The sequence below is a fragment of the Perca flavescens genome, chromosome 21, assembly GCF_004354835.1.
Source record: "Perca flavescens isolate YP-PL-M2 chromosome 21, PFLA_1.0, whole genome shotgun sequence".
In the NCBI taxonomy this organism is placed as follows: domain Eukaryota; kingdom Metazoa; phylum Chordata; class Actinopteri; order Perciformes; family Percidae; genus Perca; species Perca flavescens.
In genome coordinates, this window is record NC_041351.1 from 19661221 (window position 1) to 19670969 (window position 9749).

Sequence of the window (9749 nt, forward strand, 5' to 3'; positions counted from 1 at the left end):
TTTGTAAGTTCTCTGCACTTACAACAGTCATATGTCTTACTAGTGTAAATAAGAGGCAGTGTGCTGTTCTTGTGGAGTACATCTATCTTTGTGAGCAAAAACCTCAGGTTTCCCAATGTTCTGAACGCTCCACTATCAACGCGTTTTTCTACTCTCGGCTCAGTGTCACCTAACACCGAGCCTGGTTTCTATGACCGGTCCAGGCAGGCTATTGCAGTTTTTTTAGGCTACTCCTGTGTTTACATAGGACTAGCTACATGCTAAGTCAGGGAAAGCTGTAATCTTGGCTACCATTGTTGTTAATTTCTCGCCAATTTCGGATCAAATTAGTGCTGAAACATATCCGGTTTTATTTCATAAATTTCCGGTTGGGTTGGTTCAGAAGCTTTTACCTGCGTTTTTTCACGGTAGAAAGTGTAGCTTTTTCCATTACAATCCACTACTAACTACAAGTAGCTGCATGCTAACGCCAGGGAAACCTGTAATCTTGGTTGCTAATGTTGTTAATTTCTATCCAATATCGGGTCAAATTACTGCTGAAACAAATCCAGTTTGGTAGTATTTGGTTTAGAAACCTTTATTGGTGATTATTGATTCTACAAAGTCCTGCTCCATTGCAGTCAGTCTCAGGTTTGCAGTGCAACATCAGTGGAGATTCCAGAGACTAGCGGACACGCGGGAGCGCGCTGACCAATCAGAGCGGACTGGGTCCACAGAGCATTTTTGCAACTTCACTGTTTTGATTTAGGCTACTCCTACTGCATGTGCCTGTTTTAAGCAAAGAAAACTTTTAAAAACCCACTGTGCACTACCTGCCTAGCACCAAACGGCAAAAAGATAAAGTAAGCGACTAACTGGCGTAGATAATGGAGCATTTAGCAGATATTTCCCTCAGTAGCTGGTGGGGACCAAAACAGGGCAAACAGTTGAGTGACTATAGCCGCTTTCCGACTGGAGGGATTTTTGCAGTGTTCCGACTGTTCCACTCTTTTTTTCTTGTGTTCCGACTGGACCAATTTGGGGATTTTTTAAGTTCCTCTGGCTGCAGTTCCTGTAACTCTTTCAGGGCAGGGTCTTTTCGCTGTTCCCTTTTCAGCATAGGGACCTAGGTCAGCGAGGGTCGGGTTTCCGGTACAGACAGACCAACAACGGGACAATTTTAACAATTTTCGCCATCTTATTCATCACTAAATTCACTTCTGACAACGTTTTAGACAAGAAATGAACTGTTAACATTTCAAATATAGGCAGTTGCGAAAATTGATGCCGAATTGACAATTTGCTTCAAAGTTTTCGGAGGTGAGAAGCTCCATAAAGGCACGGGAGAGAGAGATACCCGTTTCTCTTTGGGAGACTTGTTTAAATTATGACAAATATGCTATATACACATTAGATTTAGTATGTAGTTCATTTTTTTGGTGTATTTATTTTCTGATTTTAACACTACCGTTGCCGTGCTTGCATTACTCCCTTACCCCTCCTATAGTCCCTATGGCCACTTGGCCAGTGCAAATGCAAATGGGAAAAACGGTTTTGGGGGAGAGTAGTTAGTAGAACTGCTTAGAAGTGGACTTTTCCTATAACTACGTTCCTGTAACTACTTGGTCGGAAAGCGGATCATGTGACTTAAAAACTTAAAAACATGACTTAAATGAATACTAATGTCACCCTGTATCTGCTGGATGACTACATATGCAAGTGTTAGCTAACATGTTAGCCATGTATCAACTTTATAAGGTGGTTATATGTTAATATTGTGCTTACAGCTTATTTTCTGCCTCCAAGTGAACACCAATTTAATAAAGGTTTGAGAAGCAAGTTTGAGTGGTTTTTGTGATGCTGCAGGTTAAATGTATGTGTGGAATGCTGGTGGATCCCATGGCAGCATAAATAATAAATACATACTACAGTATGTAACCATGAAATACACATGCTTTTAAAATCTAGTGGTGAAATCATAGCATTGCAACAGGAAACGCCTCTGTTCATGGTATACCATGGACTAACAGTGTAGAATTAATTTCCTGTGGAAGTGTTGCTGCTGTGCACAACATCACTCAGAGGAACTACAGTGCTACAAAGTGCCACCACATATTCCCCCCTGGTGTAGCATTGAGATCCACAGGTGAACACAGCAATGTCCTTGTCACGCTATTCAGAAGCCTTTGGTAGAAAGCCTAAAAAATGACCGACATACGTAGCTACACTGTTAGACTTTTTATTGTATATTTGCGGTAACTCACTGGCAACACGTTACTGTAACTAACCCATTACAGTACCATAACTGTACATGTTATTTACAGTATGATGCCCTTACCGCAGTTCCATTGTACAGTATAATACCCTTACTGTAACTTAGTTTTACAGTATAATACCCTTACTGTAACTTAGTTTTACAGTATAATACCCTTACTGTAACTTGGTTTTACAGTATAATAACCTTACAGTAATTGTACTGTAATTACAATTTCCTAAATTATACTGTAACTGTCATGATATATTATAGTTTTACTGCAATTGTGGTTCACAGTATATTACACAATTTGGCATTGGTAGTACAAACTATTGATTATTTTACATAAATGCTATTGAATTTAATAAATTCCAAATAATTGACTTTAGTCCATGTACAAAAGTAATACATTTTTATTTTTGTATTAAAACAGGTACAAATACCAAGACCAAGATAATAAAAAAAAAAACAGACACAATTTACACACAAGCAATACTACAACCATGTTTAAGTATGCGCCAAACAATGGGCAGCCTTGATGTCTGAGCAATGCAGTTACCATTTGATTTGACTCAAAGAAAACACATGCACATTTTTTTAATTAATAACCTAGCCATCAGTTCATCCTTTATCTCGGCAGTTGTTTTTTTCTTTGAAATCCTGAGTATGTTTGAAAAATGTGGTATGGTTGTTTACCACAGAGGTGAAGTTGTTGGGCATTTGGTTGGGGAGGGGAAGGAGAAGCAGTCTGTTGAGAAGCATTTGTTAAGGACGATGAAGGGGCCGGACCCATGATACTCATGCTTGCTGATCCACATCTGCTGGGGTGGTCCGTCCTGGACTGTATGGGAAGCAGAGAAAGGTCATGAGTTTATCTCATCTAAACTGTTAACAGACTTACAATTTCTGCAAAAACATAGAATATGACAGTATAAAAAAATAACACATAAGTCATCAGTAGTAGTAGTTTACAGGGTTTTTCCTCCCCAGATAATTCAAAGGTCTTTCTACTTTCTTTTGCTGTCTGTCGGTCCCAGCACAGTTAAAAAAATGTTTTGATTAATTTTCTAATTTCAGAATTCATACACATTTTTAATATATTTTCATGACTTTTCCATGTCTTTAAGGCATATCTTTATGACCAATCCTTTCAAACATCTGTATAAACATGAAAAGTAGAAATAAAATAAATTACAAAATTTACCACAGTATACAGTATATCCTAAAGTTTACCTTTTTTTCAACCTGGACCTATTTTCCTATGTTCTTGTGTCTAAGTGACAACAATCTTTGACAATCTCTGACAACATTATGGAAAGGATTCCTATCGAGGTCAACAGTTCTTCTGTTAAAGAGTAAGATCCTTTTTCTAAATCATAAAAACATCCCCAAAATTGCTATTGCTAAACCCACCAGACTCGGTGTAAATAAACAGTAACTTTTGATCGTATGGTGGGTTTGGTGATGGTGATTTCAGGGCTGTTTCTTGTTTAAACAAAAAGGATCTTCCGCTTTAACTAAAATGTCTATCTCTGTAGGGATCCTTTCCATAATGTTGTCAGACACTTAGAATAATAATCTAAGACGGTCAGTGGCAAAAACTGAACTTTTAGTGGACGAAATTGACGACGCACATTTGCCCTATATGATTACATTGGAGCCCGGTTCGAAGCTGCAGGTCAGTGTTCTTGCTCAATACTGGACCAATTTCAAAGATTGTTGTTCTTATCAGTCACTTACACAAAAAAAACATGAAAACTTTAACTAGAAATTAAAACAACACTTTGTAACTTTTGCTGAGTAACTGTGACCGAGTAACTGTGCATTTAGTTCTGTCGATGTTGGAGCAGGCAGGGTACGTAGCCGCACTGTGTAATCATTTTTCTGATGTTAACTATATTACATCACACAATAAAATGCTTACCTAGTTTGATGTCTTCCACTCAAACTCGGTGAGCCGTTGGAGGAAGGTGGTGACTTGGGAGCTGATGCTTGTCACCTTTCTTTGGACAACTCCCGTATTGCGGCTTGTACCCACTTCGGCCATGCACTTGCTTCCCTCATCTGGGTTGATCCTTAAGATATATAAGATATATCATAATAATCATCAACAGTCATATTTAAATATACAGTATATATGGAAGTAAACCTGCCAGCGAGCACATTCGGTTCAGAAAGTCACAGCGAAAACACACCGGGCACGTACGCGTAAGCCATCCTTCTTCTCTCGGCCCTCTCTCTCTCCGATAGAAAGAGACAGGATTTGTGGGAAAAAGTGTGGTAATTGTAGGCTATATACAGTATATGTGTCCGTGTCACTCTCTCTGTCCGTCCATCGGTCTCTCCCTCCTTGCGCCTGATCATGTGTCTCGCTGTGAGAAGTCAAGACAGCCCAAATCCCCATGAACCTACTGTGGTCTTCCCGTATGTGATTAATCAAGGGGGTAAGCTTCGCTTCAGAACTCAAACCTCCTATGGCGCCATTTTGATGCTACAAAGCGATCACCTCCGTTAGCATTCCACTGATTTGTCATTGTTTGACATTGTTTATTTCTAAAGAAACACGACAATGTATAAAAGGCTCCATTACCTTGTACCTCACGTTACGGCTTAACGTTTGTAAAAAATAGGCTAACGATTGTGTCATAACCAAGTGACTTACTGTCACATAGTAGAGGAATTACCGTATAGTAGAGGAGTAGCTCACAGGCAGTTCCGACTTACATTAGCTGTTTAAGTTTAATTACTAATGTTAACTAGCATGTTAGTGATCAATAATTAGCCTGTTCTTATGTTATCTCCTTACATATACCTACACTCTCCATCTCTGCAAGATTTGGAATGATTGAGATTTCTCTCGGCACAGCTACCAGAAGACTTCACACTTTCAGAGATGTTGCTCACGTCACATCTACGTTGTCTCTGTCAGTTGGAGGCTGCGCAGTAAAGCTGGCCATCACTGGAAAAGTGCTTCTAATAGCCTTCACTGGTCTCCGTCCAGAGACACGGGATCTGGTGGTCCATTCTTATATACTGTCTATGTGAGTAACTGCCTTGCTTGACACATTCTCCGAATGACACGAAATTATTGCTGCAGCTCGCGGGCCGAAGTGGCCGCTCCGTGACTAGTATGAACGGATCGATTGGACGACATAGGCGCTGAAATAAAAATAGCTGCGCTACGCAGGTATGCACACCGCTTACATGCCCGGTGTGTTTTCACTGTAAGTTACCACAGTAATAGGGCTCTATATACCCAAGTCTTTTTCTCAGTTGTTTTCTCTTTGTCAGTAAGTGTATAGAGTGCTCATATAGTCCAAATATGTACCATTACCTTTTAAATGCTTTATGCAGATAATTACTTACCTTGTACCAACTCCAGTGTAGTAGATGCTGACTCTTGATATTCAAGATTGAACATAAAAGGAGCCAAAGAAGGCGACAAAAGCACTGCCGTTAAGTTGGTTAGCTTCAAAGAGGACCTTCCCCTCAATGCTGACCATCCAATGGGTGGAAGACGTCAAACTTCTTCCTAAAAAACAAACAAACATCTTATCTCATCTACAGTGTGTCACAGAATACCAAACATACATGGCTAATAAAACATCCTCCTCTTCTTCAAACTATTTCTCGTACCTAGCATGATCCGCCTTGGTGTGGTGGGCAATGTGACCTCCTGCTCAATTGAAATCTTGGTCGAGGTTGGCTGCAAACTAAAAAAGAAAAGCATCTCACATATTGGAAGTAATTGGTTGTTGTTCTACATATGAAATTATGAAAATTAATATTTTTAAGTGCATGCATGGTGTTATAAAACACAATTACAACAAGAAAAAAAATGCATGCCATGCATTAGTATGCAAGGAACCAGTATAATTTAGGTAACACAGAATGTTATGTGATGCATTAAAAGGTTAACCACGTAATAGATAGCTAGATAGCTAACAACAACACTATTTTGTGAAGAAAAACTTTAAAGCATAAACCATGGTAGCTAATACGCTCAACTCCTAACATCATATTCTTTGAGTTAAACAATATTTGGCTTAGGTCTCATAAACTAAAAAGGATGAATTCAATGATATCACATTACAGAATGCAACAATACTACTGTAACGTTGGGCACTTTTTTGCTGGACATCTTGATGGTTTTAAGTGGCCAAACTCTGAAGCCAAGGGGAAAAAAATGCTATCTACAAATGCTCCACATTAACATTACTTAAAGACGTCTTCCCTGTCACCCGACATAACTTTTAGAGTGGGTGTTTTTTAAAAAGATGTAATGTTAACATTAGGTGCTATTAAAACTAGATGGGCAACTGTAGAGGTAACGGTTTAATGTTAACTTTACCTCCACTAATGTTAGGTTAATAATGCGGTACATTTTGCTTAATCATGCTAAAACACTGACAAACCAACCCACAGACTCAACATAAGCATAGGTAATGTTAGCCAAAATGCGGCAACAGCAAGCTAAAAAGCTAGCAGTTACTGACCTTAAACTTCTAGGGTTACATTTTAATTCCGACAAAGATAATGGTGGTCTGACAAGTGAAAAAGATGTCCCTAACAGCGCGTGTAAAACAAGTTGTGTTAGCTTTAGGCTACCGAACGTCGTCATTATAGCTAATCCTCACCATGGGGAAAATGAACTATAGTTAACAGTTTGCTCTTGCTTAGCTAGCTATGACAAAGGTCGGTAAACTAAACCTACGTCTCTGCTTGGGAAGGCTTGTGAGCAGAAATTTTAATGTCACAGAATTAGCAAAAATTGGTCTTACCTTAACGCTGCTCCAGCTCTCTTCGAGGAGTGTGTGTGACCCGGGACTCTGGTGCGCACACGCACAGACCAAACCGGGCGGTACTCCTCTGAAGTTACTCCTTTCAACGCCTTTGAAGTAACTACGCGCTACTCTTCTGAAGTTGTCAGAGTCTGAGGTCAGAGGTCAGAGTTCAAATCTGGCGGTCAAGCATTTATATCCGTAATGGCTTTCTTGTTTCTCTCAATAAATGATTGACACTGCTGAAAAAATGTCTAAATTTTTAATTACCTTCACTGCTAAAAGCAAAACAAATTAAGTGTATTTCATTTTATAGTGATATTTTATTTTTCCATTTCATTGCTATGCTTCTATAACATTAACTAACAATTTTATTTAAAATTCAGTTAGTCTTATTCAACTACAGTAGCACTACTGCTGTTGTTTTACAGCAGACTACCGCAAATTCAAAATATACAGTAAATCACTGTAAACTAAATGTTATTACCCATAATGCAATGCATATTACAGTAATGAACCGGAAAAGAAAATGATGGTATTTTACTGGGCATTTTGTGGTAAGTAACTGTAGAAATTACAGCTAAGTCTAACAGTACCACATCTGCATATTCTGCTTATTTCCAGTAGATGAAGCACTCTGTCTGTGGGTACAAAGAGGAATGATGCTGTCCAGAACAAAATGGATGGCAACAACAACCACACTTTAATCATCCCTCCTTGATTTTTACGAATGAGACGAGAGTGAGCGGCCACCGGAGGTCAAGCAGCTTCCCGGGGGTAAGAGTGAGCGGGACGGAGAGAGAGAGAGAGAGAAAGAGATGCACCTGGACACCAGATGGTTCATCAGCAGGTCTCTCTCTGCCCTCACTGACAGGAAATGGATCGCTGAGGGCCAGACTGTTACCTTATTACTACAGAACCCACATAGTTGCATGCACGCACGCACACATGCACGCACACACACACACACACACACACACACACACACCTGAGTCTACACACAGCAAAAACACATGCATGCTTGCTGTACACACCTGGATTCTCCCCCCCTACAAACACACACACACACACACACACACACACACACACACACACACACAAACACACACCAGTGCACCAGCTGTCAAATAGGCCACTCTCTTGCTTCCCTCTTTGCTTTTCCCAGAGTGCATTTTAGCACGGAGCTGTCAGATGGCTCTTTATTTCAACTGTCCCAGGATGCCCTGCCAGGTCTCCCCACAAACACACCCTGACAGCGCCATTTACACACACACATACACACAAACACCTGAGGTTTTATGCACACACAAAAACCTGCAAGATGGATTTTTGAAATATTCTTTTTCATACACATACAAATGCACACATACCCAGATGCTCACAAACGTACCAATGTGCTTTTTCTGAACACCTGCAAACACACACTCACGTACAGTATACCCTCACACACTACCATTTCTCCTCGCTTTCAGCATTGTATTGCTTTCATCCTTTTATTCCATATCTCTCTCTCTCTCTCTCTCTCTCTCTCTCTCTCTCTCTCTCTCTCTCTCTCATCCAAAAAAGCACACCAAACAGCATTAGTAACATACCGCACCAGTTCATGTACCTCATGCATTTCCCCTGTCAGCTGCTCACTGTGAAGAAAAGAGAGGAAGAGCTACAAATTTAGCAACTTTTTCTATAGACAGAGAAAAACAGCTTTGGAATTGAGTTTTGAATTGATTGAATTGACATCGGTGAAACATTTAGGTCTCAACCTCATAAGACGGTGCAGGAAGCAGCTGATGTACAGTATGAACTTTACCTTTGCTGCTATATATACAGTATATACATAAACGGGTTTCCAAAGTCAGTGCAAGACGTTCTATCAATACCTAACATCAAAAGTGTGCTGGAAGGCAAAGAGCCGAGGGAAACCGAGAGGTGGGAGGGGAGAGGAAGACTTCACCGTACTATACTGTGCTTTTCAAGTCTGAGATAATTAACTGCATGAGAAGAGATAGTTCAACACGCTATAATGGCATCAAGCTTTTTCATTACTTAACAAAGAGCATAGCAGAAGAAAGCAGAAAATGCAATAACACTGATTCCATTATCTTTAGTTTAGAAATGAAATGAGATTTTGTGTCTCTGTTATTTCGCTCTACTGGACTTGCCCTTTTTATGTTTACCATTACCAAAAGTTGAAGATAGATTTTTTTGGTATCACCTCGGTCGGTACATTACATTGCACAATTTATGAAGTTTGGGCGTTCCTCTGTTTGGGTGTGGTTGACAGGATTCAGCAAGTGTCGCGTTGAGGATGATGTGGCGATCAGCTGAGAATCACAACTACACTGAGGCAATACTATCTGCAGTGGAAACGAAAAGAAAACAGAAAAGGTACTGGTACCAAAAAAGTGAGTCAAGTCGAGCACAGCCATACCATACAGTACGATGTTCGGATGGTGAATGAATGAACAACACACAGCACAGCAAAACCATCCCTTTTTTTCCTTTTGAGTCTGACCATCTCAGCGCCACCTTTGCCTTTTCTTTTTTTGCTTTCCATCATTAGACTCACACACTGTCTGTTAACGTAGACTTCCAAACGTGACAAAGAAAAAAAAAAAAAAAAAAGAGATGTTTGATGGCTTTACGTCATAGGCCGACCAGGGCTATGCCATTTGGGGAGGGGCCTGCTCACTGATCCCCCTATATTTCTGAAAATCCTAGACATGGTTATGACCGTT

General features: G+C 40.0%; 2 long non-coding RNA genes across 2 annotated transcripts; both read right to left on the reverse strand.

The window, feature by feature from the left end:
* Window positions 1–2699: 2699 nt before the first annotated feature.
* Window positions 2700–5652, reverse strand: LOC114548664 (uncharacterized). The gene is made up of 3 exons (XR_003691384.1): window positions 5600–5652; window positions 4158–4308; window positions 2700–3074 (listed from the first exon to the last, which is right to left on the reverse strand). It is a non-coding gene; the product is annotated as an uncharacterized LOC114548664 (long non-coding RNA).
* Window positions 5653–5680: 28 nt separating this feature from the next.
* LOC114548697 (uncharacterized) lies at window positions 5681–7143 on the reverse strand. Its single transcript, XR_003691389.1, has 3 exons — window positions 7015–7143; window positions 5870–5946; window positions 5681–5765 (listed from the first exon to the last, which is right to left on the reverse strand). It is a non-coding gene; the product is annotated as an uncharacterized LOC114548697 (long non-coding RNA).
* Window positions 7144–9749: the final 2606 nt, after the last annotated feature.